Raw genomic sequence first — 18,767 nt, 5'->3', positions numbered from 1 at the left:
ATGAGAGGGTTGTCCAATGAAGAGAGGTTGAGTAGAATGGGCCTATACTCTAGAAGAATGAGAGGTGATCTCATTGAAACATATAAGATTATGAGGGGGCTTGACAGGGTAGATGCTAAGAGATTGTTTCCCCTGGCTAGAGAGTCTAGAACTAGGGGGCATAGTCGCAGGATAATGGGTTGGCCATTCAAGACTGAGATGAGGAGGAATTTCATCATGCAGAGAGTTGTGAATCTTTGGAATTCTCTATCCAGAGGGCTGTGGATGCTGAGTCATTGAATATATTCAAGGCTGAGATAGATAGATTTTTGGACTCTAGGGGAATCAAGGGATATGGGAATCGGGCAGGAAAGTGGAGTTGAGGTTAAAGATCAACCATGATCTGATTGAACAGCGGAGCAGGCTCGAAGGGCCGTATGGCCTACTCCTGCTCCTAGTTCTTATGTTCTTATGTAAAAAACCAAACTCGCTCATTTAATACTTTTCACTGACAGCCTTAAGCCTACAACCATTTTCCAATCTTCAAGCTTCCCTCACATAACAATGAAATTCATTACCCTCAGTCTCTATTTACCCAAGAACAATTATACTTTCTTCCCTTAAGTGAACATAACTCCACCATACCAGCACAACAATCCATTTTAATTACATTTTGCAACAGTTGTATCTTCATAATAATATTTCCTACATTACAACAGTGACTACACTACAGAATTACTTCATTGGCTGTAAAGCGCTTTGGGTCATCCTGAAAAGCGCTATATAAACACAAGTTCTTTCTTTCTTTCTAATTTCCATGGGGGTTCCCCTGATCGTCCACTGTAACTTTAGTGGAAGCTTCACGGAAGCCCTGGAGAAACGGCATAAATGCTGTTTATACTCTTTCTCCAGGGTTTCTATGGTATTTTCCACCAAATTCATGGCAGACGATTGGGAGATTGGAAACTCAACAACAACAGCTTGCATTTATATCGCTCCTTTTAACAAAGTAAAACATGCCAGGGCACTTCATAGGAGCGTTATCAAACAAAATTTGACACTGAGCCACATAAGGAGACATTTTAGGGAACATCTTAAAGGAGGAGAGAAGTGGAGAGGCTTAGGGAGGGAATTCCAGAACTTAGGGCCTAGGCAGCTGAAGGCACGGCTGCCAATGATGGAGCGATGAAAATCGGGGTTGGGCAAGAGGCCAGAATTGGAGGAGCACAGAGATCTTGGAGGACTGTAGGGCTGGAGGGGCTTACAGAGCTTCAACTTACTGTGAAGAGTTCCATGGGAGATCCAGAAGTACCTTAGAAATTACTGTTTGCGATATTAGTGAGTGAACATATTTTTTTTATTTGTTCATGGGATGTGGGTATCGCTGGCAAGGCCAGCATTTATTGCCCATCCCTAATTGCCCTTGAGAAGGTGGTGGTGAGCCGCCTTCTTGAACCGCTGCAGTCCGTGTGGTGAAGGTTCTCCCACAGTGCTGATAGGAAGGGAGTTCAAGGATTTTGACCCAGTGACAGTGAAGAAACGGCGATATATTTCCAAGTCTGGATGGTGTGTGACTTGGAGGGGAACGTGCAGGTGGTGTTGTTCCCATGTGCTTGCTGCCCTTGTCCTTCTAGGTGGTAGAGGTCATGGGTTTGGGAGGTGCTGTCGAAGAAGCCTTAGCAAGTTGCTGCATTGCATCCTGTGGCTGGTACATACTGCAGCCACGGTACGCCAATGGTGAAGAGAGTGAATGTTTAGGGTGGTGGATGGGGTGCCAATCAAGCTGCTTTGTCCCGGAAGGTGTCAAGATTCTTGAGTGTTGTTGCAGCTGCTCTCTTCCAGACAAGTGGAGAGTATTCCATCACACTCCTGACTTGTGCCTTGTAGAAGGTAGAAAGGCTTTGGGGAGTCAGGAGGTGAATCACTCGCAGCAGAATACCCAGCCTCTGACCTGTTCTTGTAGCCAAAGTATTTATGTGGCTGGTCCAGTTAAGTTTCTGGTCAATGGTGACCCCCAGGATGTTGATGGTGGGGGATTTGGCAATGGTAATGCCGTTGAATGTCAAGGGGAAGTGATTAGACTCTACCTTGTTGGAGATGGTCATTGCCTGGCACTTGTCTGGTGTGAATATTACTTGCCACTTATGAGCCCAAGCCTGGATGTTGTCCAGGTCTTGCTGCATGCGGGCATGGACTGCTTCATTATCTGAGGGGTTGCAAATGGCACTGAACACTGTGCAATCATCAGCGAACATCCCCATTTCTGACCTTATGATGGAGGGAAGGTCATTGATGAAGCAGCTGAAGATGGTTGGGCCTTGGACACTGCCCTGAGGAACTCCTGCAGCGATGTCCTGGGGCTGAGATGATTGGCCTCCAACAACCACTACCATCTTCTTATAGCATTCTTCCTATATACATATAGCATATTCGTATGAGAATTCTCTGCCCACTATTTTAAGATAAGCATGCACCTATTTGTTAATGCCTTCATTTAAGACAGTAGACAGAGAAAAATCACATGAATAAATTAAGAATTTGCAAGCCAGCATCACAAACAGTAATTGTTTGACTTATATCACCAAAGAGGTGATGGGGCAGTCAGCTGACCACTCGCATTAAAAGGGTGAAAAAGAAACGTTAAAAAGTTCCCAGTTGGTCAGTTGGATTGCCTGGGAACTTTTTAAAATTCACCTCACTCTGTAGGCAGTTGTACTGCAGCAGGTATGAAGCCAAAGCATTATGAAATTACATCCTCAACCTCAATGTGATTTAAAAACATTTTTTTTTTATTCGTTCACGGGATGTGGGCGTCGCTGGCGAGGCCATCATTTATTGCCCATCCCTAATTGTCCTCGAGAAGGTGGTGGTGAGCCGCCTTCTTGAACCGCTGCAGTCCGTGTGGTGACGGTTCTCCCACAGTGCTGTTAGGAAGGGAGTTCCAGGATTTTGACCCAGCGACAATGAAGGAACGGCGATATATTTCCAAGTCGGGATGGTGTGTGACTTGGAGGGGAACGTGCAGGTGGTGTTGTCCCCATGTGCCTGCTGCTCTTGTCCTTCTAGGTGGTAGAGGTCGCGGGTTTGGGAGGTGCTGTCGAAGAAGCCTTGGCGAGTTGCTGCAGTGCATCCTGTGGATGGTGCACACTGCAGCCACAGTGCGCCGGTGGTGAAGGGAGTGAATGTTTAGTGTGGTGGATGGGGTGCCAATCAAGCGGGCTGCTTGATTGGGAGTCTTCGTACCAGAATTATCCTATGTTTATACGAAGCGTCAGCACAAGATGTGCAATACAACCGGCGCATTAAAATAATTCTTTTCTCCTTAATTTCCCTCTTTTGAATCCAGTCTCCTCTTTATTTCACGTTGAGCGCTGGCATACACTTTCTAATTACTGAGCAGCAGCAACAACCAGATATAAATCTGGTCATGAACTCTTCAGCATCGAGACAATTTTTATTGCAAAACACGCATTATTAACAGCTAATTGTGGCAGAGTCACACCTGCCAGCTCCCCTGGTGGTTGGACCTCAGAAGTAAATTAATGATCTCCAGGTCCCGGAACGGTAACAATACAAACAGCTTCAGTAGGACAAAGGGCCACCAGTGCAGATTTTACACTTCACCTGACACTAAGCCACTCCAAGGCTTTTAAGACAGTTGTTCGCGAGGCAGGCAGAACACTTCCTACAAGTTTCCCCACAATGGCACAGTTCCAAGTTGACCATTTTTTTTCTTCAAAATTTTATTTTGTCTGGAAATTTCCATGAAAAATTATAGAAAAGTAGCAAAATGGAAAAAGTCTTCCCTCTTCTAGCATTGTTTGGTATGTCTGAGGATAAAAAAATGAGTTGTTGAAGATTAAACACAATCATTTTGCCTTAGGTTTTATTATCAAAATTGTTATTTCATCAATAACATAATATGCAACACAACTTCTGTATAGTGAAAGCAAGTGAACACATCTTACTGTTATACAACAAGAGCAAACTTGATTTTATACATTGAGTGAAGTATGGAGCACAGGAAACTCTTCTGATTTTATATGGAGTGAGATGTGGAGCACAGGGAACTCTTGTGATTTTACACAGGGTGAGATATGGAGCACAGGGAAACTCTTGTGATTTTATACAGTGAGTGAGATAGGGAGCACAGGGAACTCTTGTGATTTTACACACTGAGTGAGATATGGAGCACAGGGAAACTCTTGTGATTTTACACAGGGTGAGATATGGAGCACAGGGAACTCTTGTGATTTTACACACTGAGTGAGATAGGGAGCACAGGGAAACTCTTGTGATTTTGTCCACTGAGTGAGATATGGAGCACGAGGAACAATGTCAAGATTACCCCCATTACTTCTGAATTGAGTTTAATGTACTGCTGAGAAATCAAGTATTCTTTTACATAATCTGCTGCAATTAGACTCGCACTATACTGTATAATTTTAATTTGTAAGCCAGCTGTAATAATTCTTTCACTTTTCTGCCCTGTAACCTCTTCTATACACTGCCATAACTTAAATAAAATTGGGGGCCTTAATAAGTCTGTGCTCAGGCTCTTTGTGCTCAAAGGACTTCCAGCCCACATTGTCTTGCGCTGTGTGCATCGGATGTGGAGTAATCCCCGAATCCCATTAATTCAGGGCTCTGGCAGGGCTGCTGACGACTCCAATCACGTTATTGATCCCGCTGTTTGAATTCACCTTTCCAAGAAGATAACGGATAAATATTTCTGGAGGAACGGGATAGACTGTGAAAGGGATAAGTATAGTCAGACATGATCAAATACTCTACAAATTACAATGGGCTGTTAGGATCTAGGAAATATCACCCGCAGAAAACAACTGGCAGGTTTTAATAGTGTAAGTGTATGTTCATACTGCGAGATTTACTTGGGTGATTTTGGGCTCAGAGAGACTATCTGCAGAACTTTCCCTTCAGAGATGAGGTAAGTAGGGTAGAATCTATAATAGATCAGATTGTACATGGGGGTGAAAGGGACAGACCTGTTTGACCAAATGGACATTTCTAGTTGCATGTTCACAATCCCCACAATTCTTCTTTGAAATGAACAGTAATCCCCAGAGGCTGCAGCAGGAATCCTAATTTAAATCTGTGTTGCGTTTAAGATATTAAAACAAAAAGTCTGCTGAATAGAACTTAAGTCTATCAATCATTTTTTCATTTCGTGCTGCATGATTGACAGCTGCCAGTACACTGCAAGAGGATCAGCACCAGGAGATATTCTGGGATGTCCGTTGGTGAGAGTTTCAGATAATTAACAAAGTCAGGAGACTGGGTGTTACAGTGGGTTTGCACACTATCCTTGCATCTCTGAACCTTGATTTGAATCCAATCCAGAATAATACGATGAGGGTCTTTTTACTGTAAAAGTCCTGAATGGAATTAATTTTGACTAGTCTCAATCCTGTTCCTCATGAGTGAAGGCCCATGGAACAGAATTGCAGAATGAGACAGTCATCTTCGGTTGGGGTTAAAGCACATTGTTGGGGCAGAGTGTTAGAGCTTTGCTCTGTCCCTAACCTGAACTGTATCAGACCAGCTTAATGCTGACACTGAGTGTCAAGAGGGGGAGAAGTGTTCCATTTTCCAGTATTAACCTTGATGAACACAGTAAAAATCTAACTGTATAATGAGAAATCTGGCATCGGATGCGGTATTTTTATATTAAAGACCAACAAGTTTGATCACAGAAATTATCTAAATTAGCCAATGTTAGCTGGGACAGTGGTGGTGATGATGATGGTGTTGGTGGAAGGGCATAATTGCCATCAACAGGCTTCCTGACCTTGGATCCTATCAACTGCTTCTGAAAATGCATGTGTTGGACATCGGGTTGTCCAGGCTGACACATGAAGAATGACCTTTAGAGTACAGTACCGTGGATTATATCCCAGCATAATTCATGGGAACAATTTCCATGTCCCGACCACTCCATTTGTGCTTAAGAATGGGGTGGTAGCAGGACCAAGATAGTACTTGAAATGGAAGGGCTGCTGCATTCCCACCTGTCCTGATTTTCAGGTGGACCTTGATCTAGGTGGCCAGAGTTCCTATTGGAAACAGGCCTGTTAAGATATAGCAATCAGGGTCAAACGATGTACTTACAATCCCCATCGCAATTTTCGTCTGTGCTTGTCTTGCTACTGCAGCAAATCTGCATCCCACCCCCCCGCCACCTCCCCCCCCCCCCCCCCCCGACACTTTTGCCTCTGCACTGTAAGTGAGAGGCTGGCTGCTTGGGGACAAGGACTATTCCCTGCACGTTTAGCTCAGGAACCTACGCTTGGCAGCCAAACTGCGCTATAATCAGATTCATTGGTCAACTAGAGCTCTCATCGAGTAGACCATTGGAGTCGTCTAGCAATGATTCTGATGCATGGATAGGCCTGGTGATGTCCTGGAATACAGCCTACATATGATAGTGGCTTGCTGTGTGCTGCATAAATTTGGTCTGCAACAGGGCCACCATTGGACGAGGACCTTCAACATGATAATGGAGATGACACAGATGACATAGAGGATAGCAAGCGAGCAGGAGGGGTCCAACAGTTGTGAGCAGCATGGACGTAAGTGGTGGGGGGGGGGAAGAAGAGAAATGGGGATGTTCAGAGTGTTCAAACCCCCCTCCCCCAAAATTTCTATGATTTTCATTATTGGACCACTCTTTCTTTTGAAAGAATGTGTCTTAGATCACTTGATAGAACAAGGAAATGACAGATGTTGTTCCAGAGGAAGTCAGTTCTGCAATTTGACCAGTGAAAACCTATTAGTTGAGGTGCATTTCTAAATGTTCACTGGGATATTGCAATGAATAATAGTGAGGTTATTGATAGACTAGCGACACATAACCGACACTTTGAATTTAGAGTTTTTGTCCAACAAGACTGTTTTATCTTTTCATTTGCTTTATTTGAGTTGTTAGATTAATAGAAGTAATAATGTTTCTATTTGAACTTTATTGTGAAATTCCTATTTGATAAATAGACCTCTTGAAGTAGGTTTGTTTGGTCTGGCAAGCTCATATCCAAGCAGCCCCCCATAAAAAAAAATCTTGCCGACACCGCTGGCCTGCAGCCAGAGCTCTTCTGCACCGGCTCATTGTAGAACACTTCAGCCGAACAATCCCTGCTTCCCTGCATTAACATTCATGTACAACATCTCTCCCACTCCTTCCATGTTCAAATAAACTCCATCTGCCCAAAGACCAACAATGACATTCATAGAACTACATAGAATCTATGAGCAGAATTTTAACTGTGAAAAACGGGTGGGTTGGGGGGGAGGGGAGGGATTGAAATCGCTCTCAGGAGGCGGGTTGGTCACCAAAACCTTTCAAGGAGGCTGCGGGCCTCCATTTTTGCAGGTTTTGCAATTTCAACCCCTGGGGTCTGGGATTCCCGGGCCTTCTTCTTCACACCACGCGAAAAGAGGAGAGAGGGCCTGGAACTGCAGGTAGGTGCCTTTCTGGCACAGCTTGTGGGCCCAGAGGAGCAGGTGCTTCCCCCAGGCCCGGCAAGCCTACCTGCAGTGACTCCCCCCACCCCCCAACAATCGCAGACCTCGCCCAATCTCCGAACCCCTCCCCCAACGATTGTGGACCCCCCACAATGACCCCCCATGCCTACCCATGCTCCCGTGCCCACCCACGTCCCCCCTGATTCCCCCCCCCCATCCATACAATCAAAGACTTACCTGAAGACTTACCTTTTCTTGTCCTCTCCCTGGCTGCTCTCCCATCCAACTGAGTCCAGCCTGTCAATCAGGCCAGCCAGCCGAACGACAAACTGACAAAAAAAAACGTCCTTATGTCAAAATTGAAAGGAAATCTGGCAAACCTGTGCTTCCGGGTTTCCCCTCTGCCCCCTTCCCAGCTCGGGGGTCAAAATCATGCCCTATGACACAGAAACAGGCCATTTGGCTCATCTGGCCTATATCACTATTTATTCTCCACACGAGCATTGCAGGGTCACCATCTACCTCAGGAACACACTCTGCAAACAAAAATTTCATAAACGTTTATCATTTGACTGGTTTACACAAATGCTTATACATTAATGATTACCCTAGTGCCCGTCTTAAGTGCTTTCTTATCAGCTACATCATTAAATAAATTTAACACAGAAATAGACAGTTTCCTAGAAGTAAAGGGAATTAGGGGTTACGGGGAGCAGGCAGGAAATTGGACATGAATTTAGATTTGAGGTTAGGATCAGATCAGCCATGATCTTATTGAATGGCGGAGCAGGCTCGAGGGGCCGATTGGCCTACTCCTGCTTCTATTTCTTATGTTCTTATGTTCTTATGTTCAACTCTAGTGCTTCCACGAGGTGCACCCTAGTAGTTGCAACAGGGAAAGTGGAAGGCTGCTGTGGCTCAGTCAAGGGCTCTTGAGATGCTTGTTGTCGGCAATCTCTCAGTACTTGGCCCCGAGAGGCAGACTGCATCAACTCAGAAGTTGCTGGGGCACCACGGCCCAGCTGGCTCTCCGGCATCAGGACAGGCATTGGTTGAGGGAGTCGCGAGGCACCAGATGTGCTGTCATCCTGAGAGATGGTCTCATGTTCCATTCCCATTGCACAACTGCCCCTGCTATCGGGCAGTGGCTCAACACTTGTACTGATCTGCGGGGGAGCAGGCTGTTGGGTATCCATGATCTGACTGAAGCCCCTATCTATTCAGTCTCCCAGTCTGCAGAAGGTGGAAGAGATAGTTGAGCCCAAAGCCTCCATGGTCTCAGCGCGAGCATCGTTGAGAGATGCTATTATTGGTACTACACACAACTGCATGGTGGCCCCAGTTGCTGTGTCCTTTGAGATGACCATACACTCCATGGTTGACTGCAGAGTGCACCAGAGCCCTAGACAAGTTAGTAGTGGAATCTTCCGCAATCTCCGACGCGTTGCTCAGGCTGCTTGGCAGGTAGTCCAATGTGTTGAGTAATTGCTAGTGCACGGAAAGTGTCTTTTTTAAAGGCTGGGCTCCTAAAGTCTGCATCTCTCTCCACTTCAGCAGAGGTAGGATGCCAGCTAGCCCACTGGTGAGCTGTTTCCTGGGCTGCCCTTTCCAACTGCACCAGCTGCTGCTCACTTTTGCTTGGTGAATCGCCCAGTGCAACAACAACTTACATTTATATAGCACCTTTAATGTAGTAAAACATCCCAAGGTGCTTCACAGGAGCGTTATCAAACAAAATTTGACACTGAAACACATAAGGAGATATTAGGGTAGGTTCTTCAAAGTGGTAAGTTTTAAGGAGTGTCTTAACGGAGGAGAGAGAGGTAGAGAGGCAGAGAGGCTTAGGGAAAGCACTCCAGAGCTTAGAGCCTAGGCAGCTGAAGGCACAGCCGACAATGGTGGAGTGATGAAAATCGAGGATGCGCAAGAGGCCAGAATTGGAGGAGCGCAGAGATCTCGGAACGCAGACCCCTCTTACTCACTATGTATGCCATGCAAGTGCCAATTTCTGTGCTGGTGCTTCATCACTCCACCATTGTCGGCTGTGCCTTCAGCTGCCTAGGCTCTAAGCTCTGGAGTGCTTTCCCTTGGAAGTGTCAGAGTGAGTAACGACACATTTTCTGGAGGGTTCTCCTCATCAGTCTATGTGACTTCAGAACCTGAGTTATCTGATGAATCTAGAAAATGCACCACCAGATTGTCACGCTGAATGTGAGTGAGAGTAAAGTGGAATGAGAAAAGGAAGGGAAGATGTGCCTGGCCTCCAGCCTGGCCATCTCCAATGCTGCATCCTCTCTGCCAATAATGTCAACGGCTGTTTCTTCCATTGGTGTCAGTGTCAGTAGGGTGACTGGATCTGCTCCTGTTCTGGTACTCTCCCTGCTGTTGTGTGCCTGATTCAAGAAGAGGGGTCAAAGTGGAAGTGTCAAGTTTTGTTTGATAACGCACCTGTGAAGCGCCTTGGGATGTTTTACTACATCAAAGGCGCTACATAAATGCAAGTTGTTGTTAATGTATGCCCTGTTTTAGGGTTCTCAAGATGCTTGAAGCTGCTTTGCATAGTGTGCATGATGATAGGAAGAAGCAGCAAGTGAAGCCGAGAGGGAGAAGTAGCTGTCAGGGCAGTAGCGGAATTTGAGTGCAAGCAGAAAGGGAGTGCAGTGAAGTGTTCCCTGCTGATTTGAGGCGAGCCATTGGGAAGTGGGAAGGGAAGGATTGATAGTGCCGGGGCTAAAGTAGAATCCTGCAGTAGCAGAAAGAGAGATGTCATGTAAACATATTGGGGGAGATTTTCACTGGCTCCGTGGGCTGAAACAGGGCAGTAGTGCCCCAAAAATAATGGGGGAAAACCTACTGCCTGGTTTCCACTCCCAATCCGGCTGACGCCATCCTGAAAGAAGCTTACCGCTGAGCAGCCGGAGTGCCTGCTTGTTCCAGGCAGTAAAAGAAAGATAGACTTGCATTTATATAGCGCCTTTCATGACCTCAGGATGTCGCAAAGTACTTTACAGCCAATGAAGCACTTTTGTAGTCACTGTTGTAATGTAGGAAATGCACTAAGCCAATTTGCACACAGCAAGGTCCCACAAACAGCAGTGTGAAAATGACCAGATAATCTGTTTTTAGGTGTTGGTTGAGGGATATATATTGGCCAGGACACCAGGGAGATCACCCCTGCTCTCCTTTGAAATAGTGCCATTGCATCTTTTATGTCGACCCAAGAGGGCAGATGGGGCCTCGGTTTAAAGTCTCATCCGAAAGACGGCACCCCCGACAGTGCAGCATTCCCTCAGTACAGGCCCTTTTAATATACAAATCAGGGTCATATGATGTACATAGGACCCCGACTGCCATTTTGGATACAACAGGGCGGAGTGTGCGGTATGCACGCTCTGCCCGGTTTTACCTGGTGGTACAGTCGAAGAGGACCAAAACGACAAGTTTAAAATAATTTTTGTGGGGCCTGGAAAAGCAGGATTGCTCCTCTGGACTCCACAAGAATACCGTGGGCCTCTGCCGCTCAGGCTTCCCTCCTCCATGATCACTACCCCTGGATCTACCTTGCTGCTGATCTTGAGTTGGAGTCCGGACCGCATGATAGTGTGTCCAGCTCGGAGCCAGCCAGCTGCAGAAGGATACCCGTTTGGCACCCGCAGCCCACTGGCAGCGTGGTAATAAGACCAGGCCCTTAAAATGGACCGGGCCTCCCGCTGGCATTATTGGGCAGGCACAATCTGCCACCCAATAGTTAAAATCTCTCCCATTCAACAGTGACTACGCTTCAAAAGTATTTCATTGGCCGTAAAATACATTGGGATGTCTTGAGGTTGTGAAAGGCGTTATATGAACACAAATTCTTTCTTTCATTAAACGCTGGTCTGCTAATATCACCAACAATCATTTTGAGGCACATATGCTGACTCTATGGAAAGCTCTCACAGGAGTCGCAGTGTATACAAGAAGTTATTGGGCAGAAAGATGGAAGAATTTCATGCTCCCTGGCCCACAAAAAAAAATTATACTGTATAAAGAATAATGAATGGCCAGGAATGCATGCAAGACAGTCATGTGATGCATGAGTTCTACAGATATGATAAACCCAATCCATTTTTTAAGTACTTGTATTTTGGAGTTTGTGGAGGAGGGGGTGGGGGATTGCAATGATATCTTGTTTTGGGTCTGTAATTTTTGGTGGTGGCATATCCTATGGCAGATTTAATAACGAGTGTGTTTGGTGTAATTAATGCATGTGGATGAAAGATTGACTGTTTTGATGTAATCACTGTTAAGTTTACTGAGTGATGATCCATGCTTGATTGGTGAGAAGTGGCTCAAGTCAGTATGAATTATATGAATATTATGTGACTTAAAAATAACATTGGAGCCTTCATCTGAACCTATGCAGTTCAGGTTACTTGGTTACCAATTGTCATATCAAATGTAATTTCTGTTGAGTTCTGTAAACTTTAACATAGGCTGATGACATCCTGGAGCCATTTTTTTAAATTTCCAATCTGTCTCCTAGTTTGCACAGTGAAAGGTTAATCTGTGTGCATTTTACTTAATGAGCTGGAGCTCCCGCAATACACAGCACCACGTAGACATAATGTTATGTCAGACACTTGCACTGTAGGGGTCAGTAATGATCTGGAGAATTGGAGGGAGGCCTGTTTTTACTGCAAGGAGGCTTGCAGCCAGAATCTTAGAAGGGCTGAAGTCAAGATACTACTTGGCGTGAGAAATTTGAGCAGGTGGAATGCTCATGACTCTATAGAAAGTTGCTCTGATCTCCAGTATTTTCAGTATGTAGGAGGAACTGCATCCAGAGTCTGTGTCTGACCCGCCATCTGATGGACAACACCATGTGCAATCACCATTTTCTTGAAGCCCCTCTGTCATTTTTCTCTGCATATCTAACTACAAAATATATGGTAAAATGTTACGTCACTGCACACAGACATCATAGTCCAGATCCCACACTTTGTTCGAGATGCAGAACAATCTTAAAATGCTAATTGCTTCTGACCTGCACTTCTAACCTCCCTGCCCAAACGACAATTAATTTCCGTTCGACCCACAACCTCTGTTTGCGTGACAACAATTAGATTTTGTTGCCTTAACAGGACATAGATCCACCTTAGTCGATATAGTATATTGTGCATTAAATGGTATGATACCGGTGTTCTTGTATATACCAATGGATCTAAAGTTAACAATTAACATATATAAAAATATCAACTTAAAAATTGGCAATTATCCAAGAGCAAGGACCAGAAGTGGAGTTAATTGACTCATTCCAAACATCGTTAAAAATTCCTTTCTAGCTCCACCTTAATATACCCAATGTGTTAAGGACTTACTACTGGAAAGGTGTGTAACATAATAAAGACATGAAAATTGCAATATTTACAAGAAAATGACTAAACTTACCTATACGATAGCATTTCTATTTTCAATATGGTTCCAATACCATTTTCCAATGGAGGCCTGTGCCTGATTGAGAAGCCTACGTCTTGACTTCAAGAGACTTCCCAGAACCATCGATTCTCAACTGAAAAGACTCAACAGGCTTTGTTCCCAACTTGTCTTTGTGCTTACAATTTGCCACTTTTTAAAAATGAATTGACAGCTAGGACTTACTGTTTCTAAGTCCTGCATATCGGTGGAAAGTGAGTGCAAATGGAAAACCCAGAGGGAAAGCATATTCAAGAGCATGTAAATAACCAGAACTTGGGTTTTGTTTTGCATAAGACATCAAAAATAAAGAAAGTGATGAACTCTTCAACTTTTTATGAAGTAACTTTGAAACCAATTGCAATGTTACCAAGGGAAGTACTGGGGTGAAACACGCTAGAAACATAAGGGTTAAATTCACTGATCCCATGCTCCCGTGGGAGCTGCTCCCGTAGGGACTGCAGGACAGAGATTCTGCAGCTTCTGCTCTCTTCATTTGCAGCTCTCCACTGGGAGCAGGGGATCAGTGAATTTGTCCAATACAATCGTCATTTTGGTTGCACTTTGTTTAGACAAATATCCTGAGAGTTTACTTCTAATGGGGCAGAATGAGGTATTAGCAGATTAAAGAAGTAGTAACCAAGGTAGAGAAAGAAAGGAAGAGCAAGCTTGCATTTTTATACACCTTGTCACGTTCTCAGGATGTCCCAAGGTGTTTCTCAACCACTGAATTACTTATCAAGTACAGTCACCATTATGTGATTTGGTGCAGAATACAATGTTGATGGAGCTGTATTAGGACTCTGCATCATGCACATATGGAGAGGAGTTTATTCAAAGTTACTTCATAAAGATCTGAACCTGGAAATTCCAGTTCCCAGGGTAGTGGAGTTCTGGCATGGGAAGGGTCGGAATTTGGGATGGAACTTGGATCTACTGTTTTTCTGACCCATTAAAATTCACCTGAAAATCGTGACCTGGGAAGGGGAGGAGAGGTGGTGTTTACTTTATTTGCTGGTTTCCTTATGTCCCGGTGGCATTTTGAGAGTGTGTCCGAGAATGTTTCTGAGCTGCTGCAGGAACTGTGCCCAGCACACCACAGTTCATCCAATGGCTCACAAGCCTTTTAAGAGCAGGCTTGTGTTGTGTTCTAGGAATACTGTACAGAAGGCAAACAAAAGGATCAATTGCCATTGGAAAAGGGGCCAGAGAGCACTTGTTGAAGAAAAAAAAAACTTTTACCTGCCTTTTCTTCAACCAAGTTTTTGGCAATGCAACGCAGCGGGCACCTGTGTTGTTTCTCTACAGGTACGCAGAGCCTCTCTCGATTAATCAAGCAGCGTGTTCCCTGTGATTTGGGACCGGTGAGGCAAAAATGAGCACTGGAAGTCCAGCTTCACCGCATTTCCGAAATCCTGAATGGTTTTGCGGAAGTACTAGGCTCTTATCAATGAGAGCCTGGCCTACTATTCTTGCTGCCTGCAAAGTTGTTCCAAAAGGGACATTTTCTGGCTCACTGTAAGGGTCTTGCTCTTGGCTGTGGGTGGGCATCCTGCTCCTCCACCTGTACCATGGTTAGTTAGGTCTCACTGGGTGGCAAAGTGGTGTAGCATGCAGCTGACTATGATTATCTTTGAGACTCTGTATTGTATGGTGAGATGCGCCCCCCCCCACCCCAGATTTCCCATCTCTGTAACCTCCTTCAGCCTTACAACCCTCTGAGATCTCTGCGCTCCTCCAATTCTGGCCTCTTTCGCATCCCCGATTATCATCGTTCCACCCTTGGCAGCCGTGCCTTCGGCTGCCTAGGCCCAAAGCTCTGGAATTCCCTCCCGAAACCTCTCCGCTTTTCTACCTTTCTCCCCCTTAAGACACTCCTTAAAACCTACCACTTAAGACCAAGCATTTGGTCACCTGTCCTATTATTGCTTTATGTGGCTTGGTGTCAAATTTTGTTTGATAATCGCTCCTGTGAAGTGCCTTGGGATGTTTTATTACATTAAAGTTGCTATATAAATGCAAGTTGTTGTTGTTGATTTGTCCAGGCGTATAAAGTGGTGAATCACGATACCGAGAGTGTGTTCAATAATGTTACTGATGGCTACATGAATCTCACAGTATCTTTATTCTGCTACTGATTATGAGTGTCTTAATGGTGTCATTAGCCAGGGCTGAGGACTGTAGCCTTAGTCTCCTAAAAGCAATCCTTGCAATCTAGCCTCTCCTTTAAATAGCATCATGATCGCTGCTTATGAAGTGGATATTGATTTGTAGGATCTTGTATTGCAGGCTACTGACCACCTGCATCTTGGAGTTCATGAAGGTCATGGCATTGTGCCTAGGGGACATGGATGGCCACATGATAACCACCTGGACTTTGGGGGATTCTGCAATGCAGAAAAATTGCAGAGGCCTCTCATTGTCCTGTAGTTTTCCCTGGGGAAAGTGATGCAGGTAAATAATGCATCAATAACCAGCATGTTGCATCTGTTCACTGTGGATTGACTGATGTTACTGATGTCTCCAGTAGTAGCTTGTAATGAGCCTGAGGCATAAGATTTTAGGACTGTGGTGACTTTGACTGCATTTGGCAGTGCCATCTCTGCGGGTCAGATTCCAGCAAACGGCAGAACTCTGTACTATCTCCCTGGTGAATGCAGTCTGCCTTGGACATTCCCAGATAAGTGTGTTTGGGTCTGTAGATGTAGATGCTGGTGTGGGTAAGGGCAGCTGCCGGCAGTCCGTCTCTGGTGTAAGAGAACCTGTGTTGCATCCCTCCTTTTTTCCTCATCATCCTTCGCCAGATAACTTCATAAGGAATTCCCATATCTAGGTTTTTAATTGAGCAGACCAAAAATCCATCCAAAAAATATATAGCAAATAAAAATGCTCCGAAAAAATCAGAAATGCTGCTGCCAAAATTTTAACGTTGAAGTCCACGTTTGGAAATGCTCCTGAGAAAAATCTAGATTCTCTTTAAGAAGTCACTTGTTGACAGCCCAAAATGTGCCTGACCCTCATTGTCCATTTGATATGGTTGATCTGAGTACACACTCTATTCCCCGCAAGAAATTCGGGGAACTGTGTTAGCACTCATTACCATTTTATTAGTATCCATTTTGATACTGAGCTGAAGCTCTTGCGAATTTTATGTGCGAGCACTTTAGACTAGTCTGAATGTAAAGCCAGAATATCGTGCTATGCATGAATTGGGCAGTAATCTTCAAAAGGGATTTCCTGACCTCTGCTTCCAAGTTCCATGTCAGTGGTACCAAGCCAGCTGACAGGAAAATATGCACGTATGTATTTATTTTCCAGGAAGCAATCATATAAAAACTGTATAATTTCTGAGTAGACATCGCGTACAAACTTCCTACCAACTTCTTTCAATTAAGAGCCCTCTCTCCCCCCCGACCCCAGCAATAATGTGTCCTCTGTCTTATTATGATTCTATTTCTTGTTGGTGTTGTCAAAGAGACACCTTCTCTATTAGACGTTTGTCAGAATATGACTGGCAGTTCCAGTAGTGTAATAAATACCTCAAACTGTCTCTTTATCACCGATATTTTTTTTTAAATCCAGGGGAAAAAGTTCAAACATTATAATATATATATTATATATATATATATATATATATATATATGGTGTATATATATTTAACTGATGCACTGCTTAGTGATTGAAAAGAAAGCTACAGGGGATTTCCAGGCCTGTACCAATGCTGCTCTTGGTCTGAGCATCTGCTAAATGTATATGAAAGCGGTGTGGTTTTTTTTATTATTCGTTCATGGGATGTGGGCGTCGCTGGCGAGGCCAACATTTATTGCCCATCCCTAATTGCCCTTGAGAAGGTGGTGGTGAGCCACCTTCTTGAACCGCTGCAGTCCGTGTGGTGAAGGTTCTCCCACAGTGCAGTTAGGAAGGGAGTTCCAGGATTTTGACCCAGCGACGATGAAGGAACGGCGATATATTTCCAAGTCGGGATGGTGTGTGACTTGGAGGGGAACGTGCAGGTGGTGTTGTTCCCATGTGCCGGCTGCCCTTGTCCTTCTAGGTGGTAGAGGTCATGGGTTTGGGAGGTGCTGTCGAAGAAGCCTTGGCGAGTTGCTGCAGTGCATCCTGTGGATGGTACACACTGCAGCCACAGTGCGCTGGTGATGAAGGGAGTGAATGTTTAGGGTAGTGGACGGGGTGCCAATCAAGCGGGCTGCTTTGTCCTGGATGGTGTCGAGCTTCTTGAGTGTATTTGGAGCTGCACTCATCCAGGCAAGTGGAGAGTATTCCATCACACTCCTGACTTGTGCCTTGTGGAAAAACTTTGGGGAGTCTGGAGGTGAGTCGCTCACTGCAGATTACCCAGCCTCTGACCTGCTCTTGTAGCCATAGTATTTATATGGCTGGTCCAGTTAAGTTTCTGGTCAATGGTGACCCCCAAGATGTTGATAGTGGGGGATTCGGCGATGGTAATGCCGTTGAGTGTCAAGGGGAGATGGTTAGACTCTCTCTTGTTGGAGGTGGTCATTGCCTGCCACTTATCTGGCGCGAATGTTACTTGCCACTTATCAGCCCAAGCCTGGATGTTGTCCAGGTCTTGCTGCATGTGGGCTCGGACAGCTTCATTATTTGATGGGTTGCGAATGGAGCTGAGCACTGTGCAATCATCAGCGAACATCCCCATTTCTGACCTTATGATGGAGGGAAAGTCATTGATGAAGCAGCTGAAGATTGTTGGGCCTAGGACACTGCCCTGAGGAACTCCTGCAGCAATGTCCTGGGGCTGAGATGATTGGCCTCCAACAACCACTACCATCTTCCTTTGTGCTAGGTATGACTCCAGCCACTGGAGAGTTTTCCCCCTGATTCCCATTGACTTCAATGATGGTTGTGGTGGAGAGGTTTGACTTGCATGGTGATTTTCATACCATGTCCCTGGTGACGACATTGAAATCTGGAATTGTGAGCATGCAGCCACATCCTACTGCTCTCTGGTACAAAGTATTGGAGCATCAAAGTGCAGTGCTGTCATGCTAACCTCGTTAGGATCTTCATACTGATGCCCCAATTAGGCTATGTTTGCTACATCTAATTTCAAATAACTGGTTACTCACTGCTGGATACTTCTGCTAATGAGATTCTAAAAGGAATTAAATAAAATTTATTTTGTTCATGTTGGTGGGTTTTTCTTTGGATCGTTGAATTTGCCTGGCTTTTTATTTTGCTGAGCTAACATCATCATTTTGATCCCTTAACATCTGGTGCAGGGGTGGGGGGGTGGTGAGGTATGAATTCTGCTTTTATCTAAGGTGCAATGAGAATAAAAGCAGTTCCTTGATCAGTATTAATTTTTATTTTCAATTGATCATTTCTGGATGCCTTAATTCTACACAGCCATCGAGTCTCCCATTTGCAGGGATCCTACAATTCATCTCTTGAAACTCTTTCTCCCTTCCACCTCCACTGAGAGAAGGCAAGGTCAAACACCACTTGGGGGTCAACCTCAAGCTTGTGTCTCGCTGGATTGAGATCTCACTGTGCTCAAGCCTTCCCCACAGGAAACAAGGATTGTAAGATAAGTCGTAACGCATGCATTTCATAAGGGAGAGGTGTTTCAAATTATAATGGCCATTGTCTTTACAAGACTTCATTATATTTACCAATGCATAATGGAATGATTGCATCCAATATGTTTGATTTTCAAAGAATAAACCAGATTAGAGAGTGTTTTTTTTTGCAAAGCATCAAGAATAGCATTTGGACAGCAACATGTTATCTGCCTGGGGCTGTCCAGGAGTCCTTACGGCATGGCTCTTTTAAGGGCTGAATTGACTAGGAAAAGTCCCTGGCAAGACAACAAC

This window comes from Heptranchias perlo, chromosome 19, assembly GCF_035084215.1.
Source record: "Heptranchias perlo isolate sHepPer1 chromosome 19, sHepPer1.hap1, whole genome shotgun sequence".
NCBI classification, from domain to species: Eukaryota; Metazoa; Chordata; class Chondrichthyes; order Hexanchiformes; family Hexanchidae; genus Heptranchias; species Heptranchias perlo.
The sequence above is the reverse complement of the archived record's forward strand: the minus strand, read 5'-3'. Positions refer to the sequence as shown.